The 21,115-nt window shown below is 35.3% G+C and overlaps 1 long non-coding RNA gene across 3 annotated transcripts; it reads left to right on the forward strand.

The window, feature by feature from the left end:
* Positions 1 to 1,314: 1,314 nt before the first annotated feature.
* LOC127840128 (uncharacterized) lies at positions 1,315 to 20,307 on the forward strand. Of its 3 annotated transcripts, none has more exons than XR_008030425.1 (3): positions 1,315 to 1,471; positions 9,585 to 9,744; positions 10,046 to 12,136. It is a non-coding gene; the product is annotated as an uncharacterized LOC127840128 (long non-coding RNA). The 3 variants fall into 3 exon arrangements; XR_008030424.1 differs by lacking the exons at positions 9,585 to 9,744; positions 10,046 to 12,136 and adding exons at positions 18,136 to 18,286; positions 19,540 to 20,307 and having other exon boundaries at positions 1,318 to 1,471; XR_008030426.1 differs by lacking the exons at positions 1,315 to 1,471; positions 9,585 to 9,744; positions 10,046 to 12,136 and adding exons at positions 16,704 to 16,822; positions 18,136 to 18,286; positions 19,540 to 20,307.
* The last annotated feature ends 808 nt before the right edge of the window (positions 20,308 to 21,115 follow it).

Consider the following 21,115-nt stretch of genomic DNA (forward strand, 5'->3'; position numbering starts at 1 on the left):
TTCTTATTTGTGTTTATGTTGTTTTGTATTGTGCTGTATTGTGCTGTTTTGTACTGTTTGGGCAATCGGTCACTTGCCTTAAATAAAGGACCTACTAATTGTTTATAATAATAATTCAATACTACTCCAGCAGCTGGAGTTTCACTTCTTTATATTGGTTGAAACCACTTACATTTCATGGCGCTCTTCCATAGATAACAAGTTATAAAAAGTAAATGTCTGTAAAAGAATACTTATTTCATATTGTTTAAACTTTAAACACCTTTACTGCATCTGTACACACCAACTGCATGCAGGGGTGCAACTAAACTGGATAAAAGCCGAGCGTGGGGGTGGTTTTAAAAAAAACAGTATATTTTTTTTAAGCATGGAATGCCTACCTAAAACTTTGCACGTAGTTCAGTGAAATGATGCTGATTAAGAAAATAATACATTCTATTATATTTGGAAAGGTGCCCATTACGGGTGCGCTACCTTAAAGGATTGCTAACAATTTCTCTGTTTTACACGGCATATTTTTACGATTCTCGGTTGTTGCAATCGGAACTTATTTCTATGTTTATACATGGCTGTGCAACATGACAAATCGCATCCATTTAAAAAGCAATATCATAAAACAGCTGGGAATCATGTGTTAACTTCTTTTGTTTTAAACTAAATCTAGTACAATTATTTGAACCCAATAGCTTTCAACCATATGACTGCAAAAGATATGTTATAAAGAGAATACATATTGTATGTAGTTACTTTTGGTTTACTGTATTATGAGTATAGAATGAAAGAAAATCCGAAGTACAGTAAAACTGTTTTATTATAAAAGTAAGAAAGTGCAACAAAGTGGAAAAAAAAACATAAGTATACCACTGGTCATATTCGTTTAAAACTTTAATTTATGTCACTTTCCACCTAACACTGCCTGTCACAGCGTGGCAAAATTGAGTATGAAGTGGTCGCCCGTTGCGCATTACATTAGCTGCGTTTTAAAGCATTTAACTTGTATTTGCCTAACCCATTTATGCCTATCGTCTAGAAAAAAGGCATTGGCAAGCAGCGTAGACCCAGATGAGACGCCGCATAATGCGGCGTCTCATCATGGTCTGCGTTGTTTGCTGAAAGGAATTTCTGTAAGAAATATTCTAAATATAGAAATAAAAATACCAGACATCCCTAATTTTGGAAATAAATTGATCCAATTTAGAAGGATGGGAGAGTCCACTATGCATAAATGGATTAAATAAGACTTTGTTTTTTTTGTGTGAATGCATGTTGTTGTTTTTAAATTCGTTATTGTAAATAAAGGTTAGCTTACGACATTATAGAGGTTTCTACCAGGCAATTGTCGACCCTGCTTTATCTTGTGTATAATCTCAGAATATTGCTGATTTAGAATCAGTTAAATTCTCTGCAGGGTGCAGGATCACGTGACTTTGTGGGGTTCACAATTACACAATTAAGGGATGTAAACACACCGGTAAGTGCATTTAAAACTATTTTTCTAAAGAATTTCAACTAGTGCATAAAAAACAGTTTTTTATGTTGCTTATAGAAATGTGAAAAACATAAGAATTACTTTATTTAATAAGTCTGTGTTATTGGCCCAATAATGTTTATGTGTTCCGCATTTATGTACACGGTTATGCTGCACGCAATGTGAAATTTTGCGCCGATTTCAGACGTATTCAATGATTTTATTCTTAAATCTTAAATCATTGGCACAAACTGCAAGAAAAACTGTCTATTATGCACTAAAAGATTGTTGCAAATGTATTCCAATAAATTGAGATATTTGCAAAGTGAAGTTCTTAAGGGTGTGTTTACATTATGTCCAGCCCGTGTATAAACCACTGTGAACCCCGTTGACCCTGCACCATGACTGTTTCACTGGAATAATTTTATTCGGGTCTAAATTGATAGAGCAAATAAATCGGTTCGCCAACGATGTCTGACGTATACTTTGTGTATTTTAGTGCATTGCTGTTTTGTCATGATGTTTAGATATATCCACAAATAACATTTAAACGTTGAAAAAGCATATCATACCTTTATAAACTTACGGAGGGTCTGGGGAGCCGGGTTCATGTTAAATGTTCAAAAGCAAACACTTGCATACAACAGTTGGTATTTATGGTGCAAATGCCCACCTTAGACGAACTAGCATGAAGTTTGCTTTTATGTCTAAAAATAAAAGACTCCCCAAGTTTTTTTTACAACTTATAATTGTTTCTTTAAAAAAAGATAGACATAGTTTCATCAGATATGACGAAAAAAAAACCAACACATTTGTCTTATGTTGTCATAAACCAAAGTCCGATTTAATATCCTAAACTTTGTTGTTTCAATACATTTTGTTCCGGGCTTTTGTTATGAAACAAGAACAACAAGTGAGTAAACGATCTTCTGAAAGCTGGTGTGGAAATAATAATGTTATTGACAATCGACTGGGAAAATATACCATTTGTTTCCGCTATTCACATTATCGTACGAGTTATTAAAGTAGCAGGTGGCCTGATTTTAGTTAAATATGATTTACCAAATATATGAGCAATATTGTTGGTTATGATTGTGCAATCATAACACAATCGTGACCAACATATATTGGTCATATATTTGGTAATATATTTTACTTATGGTTATAATACTAATGTTAATGATACAGTTTGCTTTGATTAATAATTATTTATCATCAGTATTCGGTTGATTTTCATATCAGTATATTAAAAATACCAATGATTTATATCAATTTGTCATTTTTTCCTGATATGATGTTCACATTTGTTTAATAATTTAAAACATTTGACGAATTAAAGCATGGAAGGTATATATAACATATTTTTTTGCTTATTTATTTTTGGTATAAAATACCGTGACAATAAATATGTGCGATTGTATATATACACACACACATTTATATTGTTTGATATAACCCAATTATATGTGGTTATAATATTAAATATGTTAAAAACATGGTACTGTTAACACATGCTTTTGACAACGGAAACGACAAAGCGCTGAGCGGCGAAGGAATACCGGCTTAAGTTTAATAAAAATATGCACGAATGTCGTGCGGACATAACTTGTTATCTGCAAAAGCATGCAGTACATTCACCAGAAAGTGTTGAGTATTTATACAAAATATGATGGATGAAGCCTTTTAGGTAGTTTTAAAGATAGAAAGATACTTAATGACATAGAAATAAAAAAACCGCTAAAAGGATATGAGTACAATACCATATTAGTCGTTCTTTCGTAGATAATGGTACCTTATACTCATGCTACTGAGTTGTAGCTTCTTTCATAACGGTACCGTATACTCGGGCTACTTAATTGAAGATTCTTTGACAATGGTTCCTTATACTCAGGCTTCTGAGTAAGAGCTTCTTTGATAATGGCACCTTAAACAGTACGCAGGCTTCTGCGTTAGAGCTTCTTTCACCATGGTACTATATACGCAGGCTACATAGTTATAGATTCTTTGACATCGGTACATAATACTCAGGCTACTTAGTTGTATCTTCTTTGACAATGGTACCTTATACTGAGGCTACTGAGTTGTAGATTCTTTGACAATTATACCTTATTATAATTATTATTTGACAATTACATCTTATACTCAAACTACTGAGTTATATCTTCTTTGACTATGGTACCTTATACGCAGGGTACTGAGTTGTAGATTCTTTGACAAATGTAGCTTGTAGTCCGGCTTCTGAGTTATAGCTTTTTTGACATTGGTACCTTATACTCATGCTATTGAGTCATAGCTTGTTTGACAATGGAACCTTATACTCAGGCTACTGTGTTGTAGATTCTTTTACAATGGTACCTTATACTCAGGCTACTGTGTTGTAGATTCTTTTACAATGGTACCTTATACTTGGGCTACTCACTTATAGCTTATTTGACAATCGTACCTTATACTCTGGGTTCTTAGTTGTAGCTTCTTTAAAAACGGTCCATTATACTCAGGCTACTGAATTGTGGATTCTTTGACAAGGGTACCTTATACTCAGGCTACGGAATTATAGCTTCTTTGACATTGACACCTTCTACTCAGGCTCCTAAGTCAAAGCTTCGTTGACAATGGCACTTTTTACTCTGGCTACTGAGTTATACCTTCTTTGACAATGGTACCTTATACTCAGAGTTCTGAGTTGTAGATTATTTATTTGACAATAGTTCTACCTTATAATCGGGCTACTGAGTATTACATTCTTTGACAATGGTACCTTATACTCAGGATTCTGAGCTGTGGCTTCTTTGACAATGGTACCTTACACTGAAGCTATTAAGTTATAGCATATATGACAATGGCACCTTATACTCAGGCTACTGATTTGTAGTTGCAGATTTTTTGACATGACACTTTATACTCAGGTCACAGATTTATAGCTTCTTTGACAATCGCACCTTATACTCAGACTACTGAGTTCTAGCTTCTTTGACTATGGAACCTTATATTCAGGCTACTGAGACCTTATATTCAGGCTACTGAGTTGTAGATTCTTTGACAATGGCACCTTCTACTCAGGCTCATGAGTCAGCTTCTTTGACAATGGCACCTTTTACTTAGGAAACTGAGTTATATCTTCTTTGACAATGGTGCCTTATACTCAGGGTTCTGAGTTGTAGATTATTTGACGAAAGTACCTTATACTCGGGCTACTGAGTTTAAGATTCTTTGAAAATAGTACCTTACACTCAGGATTCTGAGCTGTAGCTTCTTTAATAATGGTTCCTGATACTAAATCTTCTGAGTTATAGCTTGTTTGACCATGGTACCCTATACTCAGGCTACATAGTTATAGCTTCTTTTATAATATTACCATATACTTATGCTGCTGAGATGTAGATTCCTGACAATGGTTTGTTATACTCAGGTTTAAAGTTGTAGATTCTTTGACAACGGTACCTCAACTCAGGCTACAGAGTTATTGCTACTTTGACAATGGTACCTTATACTCAGGCTACGGAGTTGTAGATTCTTTGACAATGGTACCTTATACTTAGGCTACTTAGTTGTAGATTCTTTGATAATGGTACATAATACTCAGGTTACTGAGTTGTAGATTCTTTGACAATGGTACCTTATACTCAGGCTACTTAGTTGTAGATTCTTTTACAATGGTACCTTATAATCAGGCTTCTTAGATGTAGATTCTTTTACAATGGTACCTTATAATCAGGCTAATGAGTTGTATATTCTTTGACAATGGTACCTTATACTCGGGCTACTTAGTTGTAGATTCTTTGACAATGGTACCTTATAATCAGGCTACTGAGTTGTAGACTCTTTGACAACGGTACCTTATACTCAGGCTACTGAGTCGTAGATTCTTTGACAACGGTACCTTATACTCAGGCTACTTAGTTGTAGATTCTTTGACAATGGTACCTTATTATCAGGCTACTGAGTTGTAGATTCTTTGACAATAGTACCTTATACTCAGGCTACTTAGTTGTAGATTCTTTGACAATGGTACCTTATACTCAGGCTACATAGTTATAGATTCTTTGACAATGGTACCTTATACTCAGGCTACTTAGTTGTAGATTCTTTGACAATGCTAACTTATAACCTTGCTACTGAGTCATAGATTCTTTGACAACGGTACCTTATACTCAGGCTACTTAAATGTAGATTCTTTGACAATGGTACCTTATTATCAGGCTACTGAGTTGTAGATTCTTTGACAATGGTACCTTATACTCAGGCTACTTAGTTGTATATTCTTTGACAATGCTAACTTATACTCAGGCTACATAGAAATCGCTTCTTTGACAATTGTACCTTATATACACGCTACTGAGTTGTAGATTCTTTAACAATAGTACTTAATACCCGGGCTCCAGAGTCATAGCTTCTTTGACAATGGCACCTTATACTCAGGCAACTGAGGTGTAAATTCTTTAACAATAAGACATTCACAGTATATATTTATTATCAATTTTTAAATAATGTTGTTGTACAACACTACCACAGCGTGATTTAAAGTTTTGTAAATCATGTGTAAATAGCATGTATTTCTTTTTCAAAGTTCCAAATGATCATCACGTTGTCGGTTGGAATATAAAAGTACAATACTTGTGTCATGAAAATTCTAAATTTTGTATTGTATATGAGTTTTGTTGACGTTTCCAGTTAATTATACAGATAAATTCAAACCAACATTGAAATATATTCATATAGGCGGTGTATCAAACGAACCTCGTTTGATTTGTTGCAACGAGGAGTTAATTATTGCCTGCAAAATACATATTAAATCGACACGATTGAAACGTTCTAAACGTTGCTGTGATAGATCTTCTACAATTCACCCGAATCCTATTTTTGCAATGCTCACAAGTCCATTCATCGATCGATTTATTGCTGCTTTTCTAAGAACGTATTATTCGACTTATTGTATTGAAGGGTTAACGATGCTCATCGTTACTCAGAACACTAACGTGTGAAAATCAAAGCGCTGAAGGCACTGAAGATGTTTGCTATTGCATAATTTAACACGCAATTCATTTTTCAAAATCAATCGCAAGTTTGAAATGAACACATGCCATTCAACTTTATAAAGTGTGTGTCATAGCGCACGGGTCGAGTTTTGTGTGCACTTTTTATCATCATTATTATTTCATAGAAATAACTAAGACAAAATAAAAACAGCATGCTTTTTGGAAGTTCTGAAAGCATAGAAAGTATTATGAAAATGGTAATGAGAACTTAATATAAAGAAAATTTGCAGTCACCATCATATTAAAGGAATATTTTTTCTAATATCAAATGACTATCTCACCAAGAATATAAATTCATAATGAAAGTTCCGTGTACAAAACTTTTGATTTTTGACACCATATACAAATTCAAAATATACAATAATCTGCGTTGCTTGTATATGGAGGAATAAAAGTATATAAACATTGCTGTTTATGCTTTACTTGTTACCCGAGCAGTTCACACGGTGTCAACAACGCTAACATAAACATAGGCATAGAGCACTAATGCGCTTTTAGGCGAAGCTGTTTAATTTTCATCTTAGTGACTTTTACATAACGCCAACAGACACGCATGAATATTTTCGAATATTTAATAAGCTGATTCGAGACACAACCTCTGAATTTTTGCTACATCACTGCGTATGTGCTCAATTCAAAGGATGTAGCACTGTTCAGTGTAAGGAATTCCGGACTACTCTCTGTATGCTCAAACGACACAAATTGTGGCCCTGTTACAATTACGCGTTACAATCCATCTCGCAGAATTTCACTTTCGCCTCCAAGATGAGAAAACAATCATTAGCGAAATAGTATAGTGTCACGATAAGAGAATATCGTTTAATTATCATACCACAATGTTTGCCGTACTTGGTCAGCATGTCTGGAAATCATTCCTTAATGTGTGGATAGGCTGCCATTGTTAACAAGTTTGCTATTTTGAATTCAATTTTGTATCAAAAAGCATTGTTCTTAAATGTGGCATTTTCAATTCGCAATGAGATTTGTAATGACCCTCGTCATGCGAAAATGGGTCTTATTCCATATGCGCCCATCATATAAATAGCACACTCAGCTATCCCTCCTTCTGGTAAGGAGAAACATAACATATTGAGTGATTTTAAAGCGAACAACATCGCCTATGGCCTGACTGCGCAAGAGCACATGTTGGGTTTAACAAACGCGTGCCGAAACGCATAAGACCCATTTTCGCATGACGGCGCTATTGACGTGTAATTTAAATGTGTCGAAAGAAAACTGCGTTTAAATCAAATATAAACATACGATATATTTCGATAGTGAAGAAAGATACTCATAACAAGGCATATGAGGACACATATGAAGTGCTCTCCCGTAGTATATTTTTTATTTGCTCACACTAATGTGTGGTTTGACAATGCTAACACACATTTCATGCGGCGAATATGCAGCTTACAAGTGAAAAACACAACACAATAGTTTAACTTTTGTTTAATTGTATTTAATTATTTAGAAAAGTAAATTGCTAACTTTATTTCAAAGTCAGCGTATACGCCGACTACATTTTAAAAAGACATTTATTGTTATAAATATATTTAATATAATATATTTAGTTGTTTTCGGTTTTAGCGATTGTAAAGCATTTTCGAGGTTGCCTATAGTATGCCTTTAGTAATTGATGAACTCGTATCCAACTGTCTATGTATTGAGAACTGTGAATATAAACAAGCTAAACCTTCTACTAACCTTCTACTATTGCGTTGCTAGCACCCGTAAATACAAAAGATCGCCGCTATCTGTTGAGAACCAAAGAACGTTTTCCAGAAATACCCGCTGTAGTAGCATGAACGAGGTTATGAAACAGGTCATTCGTATTATTATTATAAATTGTTTGTTATATTCTGGTTTAGCGATTATGAAACATTTTTTTGTTTTTGTCTATCGTATCGCTGAAGTTATTGTTGAACTTATGTTCAACGTTTTATAAATAGAGAATATAAATAAGCGTCAACTTTTTCCCAAATCTCTCAATTTACGACCTGTACTACGTCATTGAGTTGTATGTGAGGTCACATAACCCCAAACCGGAACTCCTGTTTTTAGGGTTACATGCAGTCAGTTTGATACTTAGCACACATTGTTCAGTGCATGCTGCATAGGATTTGTAAAATACATTGCAAATGGAATGTTTTGGTATCAATTTGAAGGTATATTTGTAAGCAATAAGAAAAAAAAAGCCATTTTTGTGCTCTACTTTTTCTGTTGATGGTTCCCGGTTTTGAAAGTAGGTCATACTATTTGAGCCCAAAATGGTCGCCTGCACAGCTGTCAAAACCGGTTTGCCTATTCTAAGGTGAATATTTTGAGTTACAATGTATAGAATTTAATGACATCCATTTTTTCAAAAGATTATGCATTTATCTTTCCAATGTTGTATGATGATATAGTGGGTCATTACTTGATCATGGTAAAAATTGATATCGAACTTCAACTATTTTATATGTTATATAGAAGGAAATTAATTGCGCATGCGTAACCTTTAAGCACATCCGACCAAGTTAGTCGTCTGCCAGAATTTTGACATTTGACCATCAAAAACTCTCTGTATTGCAAAACATAACTGCCAGATGTCATTTTGACCCAAATTAGGGCTGTTTGCAATTGGGCTGTTGCACTTGGGGTCATAAGGGGGGTAAATGCTGGAAAATCACACCGAAACCTGTTCCGGAGACATATTCTAAGACTACTTAAACACCCGGTATTGTTTTTCAGTGCCATTTTGACATTAATTTGCATCAATCTCAATAATGAACCTAATGCATGTCTTTATTTCATCTGTATTTATTATTATTGTTTACTTTTTGAGCCTTTTACTGTTAAAAATGCCCACCAATTTTTGACCGACACTTCATCTGCCTTCGCCTTCAACCCATTCAGGCAGATCCACTCAGAATAACACTACTTTGCCTTATTTTACCTGTTTGGATATCTTGCTGAGTTCAAGTAAAATCAAGTATTCTCCTGGAAGAATGTTGTTGTGATAGACCCTGCATGAAAAACACCAGGGAATCTGTATTTAAGTGACCTCAATATTATGCGTAAATCTAAGTGTGCATTTGTAGGCGGTGTCGAAATGGGTCTATAGCTCTGCCTGAACTGTCGTCCAATTGGTTTACAAGTCCGGCTGAAGTGTCAGGCCATCAAAAACTGTACAGCATGACTGATTCGGAGACGGCCCTCAACACTCGCCCAGTCGTGTCGAGAGGATCGGTCTTTTTGCAGGTTAGTACGCCGTTATTTTCAATTAAATCTATTGTAAAATGATTTCTTTGATATCCTGGCACACTTTTGTCACCAAAATTAGGAAAATTGGGTGTTTTACATTGACTGCAGCTCTGAAACCAAATTTTGTGGCGATAACTTTGCCGGTGTGCCCGACAATGTGATGCCGGCGTGGTGACTTAACCATTTGCAGCAAATAAAGCAACAAAGACTATTGAAAGCTTACTCTAATTGTATCTTACTTACATTAGTTGGCACCGTAATGGGTAAATGTGCACAAAAAACCTTTTTGTTTTCTCAGATTACACGGAATTGAGCACCCGGGCCAGACTGACACTTTCCGGAGCCTGTCCGAGACGGAACTCGAGCCGAGGAATCATAGGTCCAGGTGTGACAAAAGACTTAAAGCTCATGTCTGACGATGACTTTTTTTAGTCAGGAAGTCAAGTGTGTTGTTTTTCCATGCAAGCAAGCCCTTTTGTTGGGTCAAATGACATCAGAATTGCTGCTTCTACATAAATTTTACCTAAAATGTGCAAAAAATATATAAAAAGTTTGTTCGAATCCAGTTCAAAACCTGCTTTGATGCACAAATATTGCCATTGATGTTTTTTTTTCACTTATTAAGTCATATGTAAGATCAGCTTTGCATATTAGAATCGAAAGTCATGCCTTGTATGGAGTCTAAGTGCTGCATGTATGATGTAACCAAGTTTGGCTTTTCTACCTTAATTCTTGACGCGAAACGCTGTAACGCATGGCGCTTTCAACTGCAACTTTTATGAATTTTTTAATCTGTGTGTCATTGTTCCGGAACTTTGTGATCTTTCTCAAAACAGTTTATACCTGTGGGAAAAGTGCCTTTAATTTAAATTTGAAGGGGTTGGGTTCTCTTAAAGGTCACATAACCCCAAACCGGAACTCCTGTTTTTAGGGCTACATGCAGTCAGTTTGATACTTAGCACACATTGTTCAGTGCATGCTGCATAGGATTTGTAAAATACATTGCAAATGGAATGTTATGGTATCAGTTTGAAGGTATATTTGTAAGCAATAAGAAAAAAAGCCATTTTTGTGCTCTACTTTTTCTGTTGATGGTTCCCGGCTTTGAAAGTAGGTCATACTATTTGAGCCCAAAATGGTCGCCTGCACAGCTGTCAAAACCGCTTTGCCTATTCTAAGGTGAATATTTTGAGTTACAATGTATAGAATTTAATGACATCCATTTTTTCAAAAGATTATGCATTTATCTTTCCAATGATGTATGATGATATAGTGGGTCATTGCTTGATCATGGTAAAATTTGATATCGAACTTCAACTATTTTATATGTAATATAGAAGGAAATTAATTGCGCATGCGTAACCTGTGAGAGCGTAACCTATTTTGCGTTGTTATCGCCCGTAAACTTTCCTTTGTTTATCGACAGGCGCATCTATTAATAGCCTCATATCATGAATGCCAAAACACCCGCGAAAAAGAACCACGTGACCAAATAGGACGCTTAACGCAAATACCATGCGACTACGACTTTTATTATGTAAGAACGCTTCGCAATTCCTTTGAAGCCGGCGCCTTGTGATTGCTATTACTAAAGAATTGACCTCTAACTGAAGTAAGCAAAGGAAACGCAGCACCTAATTGACCCATTCCTTCTATGTGCGAAGGCAGATTTAATTTTACTAATGTATGGTTTGCCTATTATAACACACATTATAATGCGGTAAATATGCGACTAAAAAGTAAAAAACACTATAATTAAACTTTTGTTTTGAATTAAGTTATTTAGAAACCAAAATTCCAAACCTTATTTCAAAACAGCAAGACTGCATTTTTTAGAGAATAATCTTGTTATATTTAAATGTTTTTTAACAGTTTCAGCGATAATGAAACATTTTTTATGTTGTCTATCGTATCCCTGTAATAATTGATGAACTCGTGGTCAACGTATTATTAATTGAGACCTGTGAATATAAACAAGCGTAACCTTATACTAGTGCGTTATTCTCACCCGGACTCCCCTTTGTTTATCGCCAGCCTCAGATTTATGAATGAGATGAGCGAAAATACTACGTCACGCAGACGCAGCAGAAAGTGGACTATTTTAATCATTCATAAACAATCTCCTTCGCGACACGTACACTACGATCATTGTTTTTTATTCTTTTCTATAAAACACCATTCGAAACTATTGCATTTAACACGATATTAATATAATGTTTCCATTTGTGAATAAACATAATTGGAGAACTCAAACCTCTTGCATAAATTATTCAACTTTTGCTTCGCGCGTAGTAAGCGGGAATTGGGCTAATCATACCTAGGCCGTACCGACCTGAATTTTATACTAAGCACTTTAGACGGTCGCTAAAGCGACCATCTTTAAACTGCCCCCCTGGGAGAACCAAATATGAGACAAAGCTAAGAATTTCTTAATTTGGTAGCTAACCATTCTCTAAAACAAATTGTTAACGTTGTTACAAAAACAAAAATGAAAAAATATAAACGCAAATATATTAAATCTACACAACAAAATCGTAAAAGCAATAATCTAAAGAAACTGAACAGACAAATCCAAAAAAGCAGCGCCAGGCATATTGTACATTAAAACCTCATCTTTTCATTCCAATCTTAGAACATGATAACCAATCACACTATTCAATTCCAATATACCTATTATCATATATTAAAACTAAAAAAACTGAAATTCAAGGCATATCCCCTCTTAGGGAAATGGTCTCCTTAAATCTGAAGAACAAAATAAAGCTAATATCCTCAACAGACATTTAAAAGATGCCTTCACACCGATAACATCTGAACCTATTCCTGACAAAAGTCCCAGCCCTCATCCACCCATGCCAGCCACCAACATCACAGAAAATGGAATTACTTATCAATTACAAAGTATAGTTTATAAAAAAGAGACAAACATAATTTCAGACGAATATCGCTTACATGCATTTGATGAAAAATACTTTAACATTTCATCGCTAGCTCTGAAATGTCTCACCTGGATAAAAATAATATTTGATATGACCACCAACACGGGTTTAAACCTCCCTGTTCTTGCGAAACACAACTGATATCATTCCTAAAAAACACAATCAAATAATCAAGGTATACGAACTGACATCATCATTATGGATTTTGCTAAAGCTTTTGATAAAGTACCCCATCAGCACCTCTTATGCAAACTAAAATACTATGGAATTATTTCAAATGCTTTTTTTTATGGATATCTGACTTCTTTACAACTTTACAAATAGAACCCAGACTGTTGTCCTTGGGGGAACCTTGTCAGACAAGGTAGCATCGTCTACAAAATTATCAATAACCTCTCCGACGCCAATAGCCTTCAGCTAGATATTGAAGCTGCTGGTCAATGGGAGCAGAACTGGTTAAGGAAATTCCACCCTGGAAAATGCAAAATCCTCAGTATTACAATAACAAACTATAATCTTCTCATATAAATTACATGATCACATCCTTGAAAAAGTTAATCATGCCAAATACTTAGGTATTACACTCCAAAGTAACCTCAAAACGGATAAACATATTAACTAAATCACTAATAATACAAGCCAGGCGATAGGATTTCTTCTTTGCAACCTGAAAATTAGCTCACCAAAGGTTAAAGATCATGCTTTAGAATGATTGTTAGGCCTAATCTAGAATATTTCTCCAGTGCCTGGAACACACATACATAAGCTCGAAAATATCAACTGGAAATAAGTACAAAGACGTGCAGCCATTTTCGTACAACCAGATATCACAACACAATCTCAGTAACTAATATGAAACCCTTAATTTGCCCACTCTTGAAACTCGCAGAACAAAGTTCCGTCTAATCATGTTATATAATATTTCCACAGTTGCCATCACTCCTACAGATAATCTCCTTGTTTCTGTCGACCGCCGATCCTGACTCAGCAGTAACCTCAAAAGTATCCTTTAATTCTCATTCTACCAAAGATCAATAATACAATGGAATTCACTACCTCCCCACATGAGGCAGTCACAGTAGAAGTTTTCAAAACCCTTACTCATTTTGCCGTCTCCCTCTTATTCATTTGTAAACACAATGTAAATAACTTTAAACTAACACCAACTGAGCACCTTTGTACAGTTTCACTCCTTAACCAAAAGGCGCCGGCACTCAATCTTCTATATAGAAGGAGTTCGTTATCAGTGGGAGAAAAAGAAGTAATTAAAATTTGGACAAGAGCATTCAAACACGCCAATAGTTCAAGTTATATGTTTGTAGTAAGTAAGACAATATCATAATCAGACTTGTGTACATGAATATATGAATTATTTAAACAAACACGTGCACATTTTAATCAATACAAAAGCATGTAGGATTCTCCTTAAATTCATGTTAGGATAAATAGCAGGGGATACAAATGAATTGTAACTAAATCCTTTCACTCTAGCTCAAGCGAAACCATGAGATTGGACCATTTCATTCCGGTTTTGTGTCAATTTCAAGGACTACTAAAACAATAGGTAAAACACATCATCTTCAATGTAACATTGTAACATATTAATAAAAGGAAATAAATAAGCGTGAACTACACAAGCATATAATAATCAAAGCGCTGTAGGCACTGAATGTGTTCGCTGTTGGATAATCTTAGACGCCACTCAGTTTTCAAAATTATATTATAGCTTTTTATATCGCAAGTTTGAAATGACCAATTCAAATTTATAAAGAGTGTGTCTTAAAGCACAGATCGAGATGTGTTTTTTTTCCAAATCATTGATACAGATAATCAGTGTGCACAGGCTAATCTTATTTGACATGCATTAAGCCCCGTTTTCCCTGAAAGCAGCCAATATGTACAGATTTCAATGATAATCACTAGATTGGCCAACACACTATTTGGTGTACCAGTGGGAACTATAAACAGGCAGATGCGGTGGTTAGAGCAGACGCTTTTAGCATTCGTCGTCTGCTTAATTTTACTGCAGTTATCCACACAGGCAGTAACAGGTTACGGTTCCTAGCGTAGTTAAGCCCATCCTGATTTGCAAAATTGCCTCTACATTAGTTGTGAGCTAACGCTCACAAATAATCAAAGCGATGAAGGAACTGAAGTTGTTCGCTGTTGTCGTCCTTGATTAGCTTGTGCGCATTGCACAGGCTAATCAGTGTGCACAGGCTAATCTTATTTGACGTGCATTAAGCCCCGTTTTTCCTGAAAGCAGCCAATATGTACATATTTCAATGATAACCACTAGACTGGCCAATGTCGTCTTACAAGCTGGTATATACACTCACTGCTAGAGCAGAATCATTTGTCGTCTGCTGCAGACAGGCAGCGGTAATCGTCCCTAAGCAGAGTGAGTTGCGGTTCTTACCGTAACTAAGGCTTCTAAGCACATACTGATCTGCAAAATATGCTCTGTAAATTTAGTCGGCCGCTAACGCGACCAACTAAAAATGGTCAATCTCAGCATAAGATCGTAGATCTCGTATCCTTGCATTTGCGTTCATTTAAAACAAATATTTTCAATCGTGGTTCTGCCACTCGTGAACTTAGGTTATACACTCATGAACTGACAATACGATTGAACGCTCTCATCAAGAAATATTCTCTATATCCTGAATGAAAGTCAGAAGGCATCAATAATCGCTGACATAACAGCAACGGTGGCTATCATCCCGACGTTTGCAGCGACGTTAGTACGGGAGGAGTGACCCGTATCGCCAGAGGACTGTCTTGTGGCGGCTGCAACAGCTGTTCCCTACTGGAATTGGAAAGATTTGCATCGCAAACTCAAGAAACCATTACATAATCATAACCAACAATTTTGGAGATGTACTTGGTATGTAACAATAAACTTAAATAAGTTGACGTTGTTCTAATTTACCTAGTTCGGCAGGGATTGGTGGAAATAAATGGATATATTTTCTTACTAAAATGTAACCCCGCGTTCTTATTGGTTACAAATAAAAGCCCTGAACAATATGTATTGAACGAACAACGTTGCGGATATTAAATCATATGTATTGTTCTCGGATTGTGGTATATGATAACGGGTGACACATGTTGTTGTTTTTTCGTCAGATGAATATCATATGAAACTATATTGTCCTTTTTGTTTTGAACAACCCATTTTTAGTTGTAAAATAATACCGGGGGATTGATTTGAGTCTGAAAGAAAAAGCAAACGTCATGTTAGTAAATTCTAAGGTGGACATTTGCACCATAAATACTAACTGATGTAAGTATTATGCACGAGTTTCCTAACGAACATTAAACAGTATTGAGCATAATGTAGCCTCTTTGAAAAGCATTGATTCCGTCAGGTTGGTCTCTCAAATGATGTCCAATCGGTCTTTCTATACGGTAAAAACTGTTCTGCAGATACATAAATCGTCGTCTTATTTCTCCTTGGTCGTCCCTTTTCATCAATAAATCAATATGTTGAGATTAGTCGTCTAGAGTATATCAACATCCACCATTTTAGCCCGTTCTAGGTTTAGAGTAAAATAACTGAATTCAAAGAGCACGTTTACATATTTAATCAATCTTAACCCAAAACTGGTTACAAAAGAAAACAGTATAAATACCAAAATACAGTACGTTTATTTACACGATTCCTAATAGACATTTACTAAGATATAATACATATTTAGTCGTAAGGCGTATACATGATAAAGTTTCTAGGTCTAGAAATTTGGGAAGTGCTCAAAGTGTTGTGTACTGCAGTAAATTTCATACACACACACACGTACGCAAGCACGCACACACGCACGCACGCAATCACGCGCGCACGCACACACACACACACACGATGTAAATATGTGTTATAACAATATATGAAATCGAAGCAAGGGAAGTTAAAAAAATCCTTTATACATTTTGTAATATGATTCGGAATAAATAGTTACTTTATATGGTAGTAATGGCGTTTCATACATTGACAATGAATTGCGAAATACACTGGTTGGAAATAAAGCCGCGAAGAAAGGTGTAACATGACCATTGGCAGTAGGGACTTCAGCGGACACAGAGGGTTTCTAAAATGAAGGGCTTCATACTTGTGCTGTTGTCTCTTGGCGCATATTCAGGTAATTTTAATGTTAGCTTCAACTTAGAAATGCGACTTTATATTTGTAGGAAATATGCAAATAAGTAAATGCGAGTTGATATCCATGTTATGTATCGTACAATGTATATTACGAGAATATGAAAGCAACAAGTTACTGTGTGGTCTTTAGTACTAAGAGTGTAAGATTGAAAAGAAAACTTACTTGGTACTGTTAAACTTGTAATTATGTTTTGATCATTTATCGGTTTTACATAAATACATTTCAAACAATAAGATAAAAATATAGAAACAAAAACGTTTACTATAGACGCTACTGATTGGTTTATTTTATGACGACCATACTGATTTTATTCGAGTATCTTCGGTGAAAGTTAACTGTCAGAAATCATAGGTTAATTATTTACTTGTTCTACAGATACTGGCTTCGAAGGCGAAGATCAACCAGGGTTTCCTGGTCTTTCATTTTACTTTATCCACAATTTCCGGAATTGTTTGCCTTTAAAAATGTAATTGTGTGACCCGCATTATTTTTTTGTTAAAGGGGCCTTTTTACAGATTTAAACTTGCATTTAAGTTTGTCATAAAATGCTTTATATTGATAAATGTCAACATTGGATCTGAAAAGCTCCAGTTAAAAAACAAGAATACAATTTAAAAAAAAGAAAAAAGGTAACTCTTTACTGGGCTCGAACCACTGACCCCTGGAGTCCTGGAGTAAAAGTCTACCGTTTAGACCACTCGACCATCCGTACACATAGAATGATTGATGTATTTTATACTCTATATAAGCAATCCTCGTTGTTTTACAAAATATAACGACAACAACAGCACTCTCCAAATTATTCAATCGTTTCGCGTTGCAACGCTTTATAATTTTCAGGTTTTTAAATCGTCAAAAGATGCATATAATGAATATTTTAGAGCATGGTAAATGTTCAGTTTTACTGTTTCCTCACAAATATCATAACTAAAAACGAAAATATGCAATTCTGAAGCAACTTTTTTAATTTTGTCAATTTACCAAAACATGTAAAGGCTCCTTTAAATGTTAGCTTACTTTTCTGTCTAAGCTGAAAACGAACAAATTAGGGGCTCGCCTGTCATTACATAATTATTGTTTTGGTTATTTATTCAATGTGTTTTATGCAAAGACTCTCTCGATCTACATCTTTTGCTCCAATTCTTTCTGTTCGTGAGTGTTGCATGCCTGTGACAAACGGCTGCTACATTAGTAGAGACCCACTCAGATACACATGACTACGATTAACAAACAAACATTTCGGCCGATTAGTATAAGTAATAAGCCATGGCACATGGTGATGTCTGTTACAGGAAGCGTTGTTGGGCTACGGTGCTATGTGTGTAGTTCTACAAACAGCTACCAAGAATGTGGGGCGTTACGTTGACAGCAGCACACCAATACAATCTGACTGCAGCATGTGCGGGTTTGGTACGAGTTTAGTGGGGACCGGACCCTATGCAAGTAAGCAATCTAGCGTTGTATCTGAATTACGCGGGTCGCCAGCGCCTGTTGTTTGGTATCCAATATTTTCCACGTATATTACAGATATTTAGAATCTATACGGAACTTGTAGTTTGATTATCCTTGTTTTAGATTATTTTAGTTTGGAGATTTTGTCTTTTTCCTCGTTGTAGTTTTTAAAGTGACACACAGCACATGTGAGTTGTATACAGATTGAATAAAATGTCTGATTTATAGTTGAACACACAATTTGACTTTATTTTAAGGCAAATGTAACCAAAAACAAGTGTTTTATTAAATGAAACAAAGTTTGTATGTATTGTGATAATACAAGTTGTTATTTTAACTTTTTTCAGTTTATTTTTTACATATTAATTGTATTGATGTCTTAAATTGGTTGGCTTTTGGAAAAAAAGGTTTGTAGTATGTATTCAGGAAATATTCAGGTTTGCGATGATTGACTTGTGGAGTCAACTTTCAGCTAGTAATCTCTCTATAGGCCACATTTTTCATTCGAGTTCGATGCAACTTGGTCAGAGTGTGTATCTAGATAATATCTGGTCTGAGTGGCAATACCTGTGCTTTATTTGAATCCAGATCACTTGCGTAAAAACCTAGATCACTGAGTTCAATCTTCAAAAAAATCTTGCCACTCTACGAGCAACATTTATTACTCAAGCTTGATGAAATTTAGTCAAAATGTTTATATTGATATTATTTATACCAAGTTTGAAATCTGCGCTTAAGGGCCATAATGACCGTCTTGTATAAATATTTGCCTCGTATACTCCAAAGTTCATCATTGAATACGAATATGGATAATGTTAACTTTCCTGTGTCTTTTAGTTAGAGTAACATTTTATTTAACGTAAGCCTTACGCGGACACAGAACTCGCTGAGATGGAAAACTATTCTAATTTGTATCGTCGAACAATGTCGAAATAATATTGAAAGTTGTGTTAATATTATTGTTTACAACATGTGCTTTTAAAAAATATAGAAACCATTTGTATGCTAAGAAATAAACTTTAAGCGGAAACATATACGTTCAAAAGAAATCGACGTTATCCTCGCGATACATTTATAAAACAATTTTTAATTTAAATGTGAATGGTTAGACCTACATGTATACTCTTAAATGATATGTCTGGTTAACTCTAATAGTTAGGTAAAGAGGATCTCATAGCCCATGTGCTTATTTTTACTTTAAAAAATCATTTTTAACATAAAACATAACTTGAATATTATTTCAGAAACAGTTTATGTTCGACAATGCACAAAAGTCGGTGGTGTATCAGGACTTGATGGGATCAGTTCATGCCATAGCTCAGATGTAAGCGGGATCAAAATGAATGTATGTATTTGCACATCAGACCTTTGCAATGCCAGCGAGGCAAAGACCCTTGCGTCCGGTCCAGGCCAGACTTCTAGTGGTACCGGCAAGTTCCTTGGCGCCAACGAAGTCGCTGCAAAAGTCAGCGTGAAATTATTCATTGCCATGTTGTCAACGATTGTTTTCGCATTCTGACATATGTTTTTAAGGAGAAGATAATGTAACAGATTTTCCATGTGTTGAGATGTGTGTTCTGTCAGAATGAACTATAATTTCATAGGGACAATCCGTATGGTGTTGACAAACATAAAATTATACCATGTACTCTTTTATTTATTTTTTTATAAAGAAAATACGTGTAATTGCATATACGGTGAAATCACTATTTTGAATCCGACAATTTCGACATATTTCAATTTTGATGTTGCTTTTAATGTACATGCGAGTTTATACAAACATGTGTGTGACAAGTTTTAGGGCGAGTTTTATTTCTTCTTTGTATTGTTGCTAAGAGTTCTTGTGTGTCTGTTCCCTTACAAACGTATCATTAAAGTGTTATGCACACGTTCTTGTTTCAGCTTAATCAATTTAATAACATGTATGCATGCATAATTATTTGATGTGATTTTGAATTAAATTTGAAAAGTCGCGTATATTTTTGTACAAATTAAAGAATCCTTTTGAAGAACTTTTTTTATCTTGTTTCTTCCTCAACTGATGTGGGAAATTGTACTATTTGTCCATTCTCCGTCCGTGCACTCGGTTTCTCTTCAATATATTAAGAGTTATACATCGAAGAGCTACCATATAACATGCTAAATTGTCTTAGAGAAGATAAAACCATCTTAATTGATTTTTGGATCAGTGGGTCGCAGGTCAAAGTCATGGGGTTTACACATGTGGGGTTTAAACATGAAAGTATATGATATAAGTAAAGTCAGCTTTAGCACTGCTTAAGACCGTATATATGTATCCCATTAAGCCTAATAAATACGATGATGTAAGGCTGTATCCTGTAGACGCATATGAACTTTCAATACGCTGATGTAAGGCGGTATCCTATAGGAGGATATGTACTTTCAATACGCTGATGTAAGGCGGTATCCTGTAGGAGCATATGTACTTTCAATACGCTGATGTAAGGCGGTATCCTGTAGGAGCATATGTACTTTCAATACGCTGATGTAAGGCGGTATCCTGTAGGAGCATATGTACTTTCATTACGCTGATGTAAGGCGGTATCCTGTAGGAGCATATGCACTTTCAATACGCTGATGTAAGGTGGTATCCTGTAGGAGCATATGTACTTTCAAAACGCTGATGTAAGGCGGTATCCTGTAGGAGCATATGTACTTTCAATACGCTGATGTAAGGCGGTATCCTGTAGGAGCATATGTACTTTCAATACGCTGATGTAAGGCGGTATCCTGTAGGAGCATATGTACTTTCAATACGCTGATGTAAGGCGGTATCCTGTAGGAGCATATGTACTTTCA

This window comes from Dreissena polymorpha, chromosome 7 (assembly GCF_020536995.1).
Source record: "Dreissena polymorpha isolate Duluth1 chromosome 7, UMN_Dpol_1.0, whole genome shotgun sequence".
NCBI classification, from domain to species: domain Eukaryota; kingdom Metazoa; phylum Mollusca; class Bivalvia; order Myida; family Dreissenidae; genus Dreissena; species Dreissena polymorpha.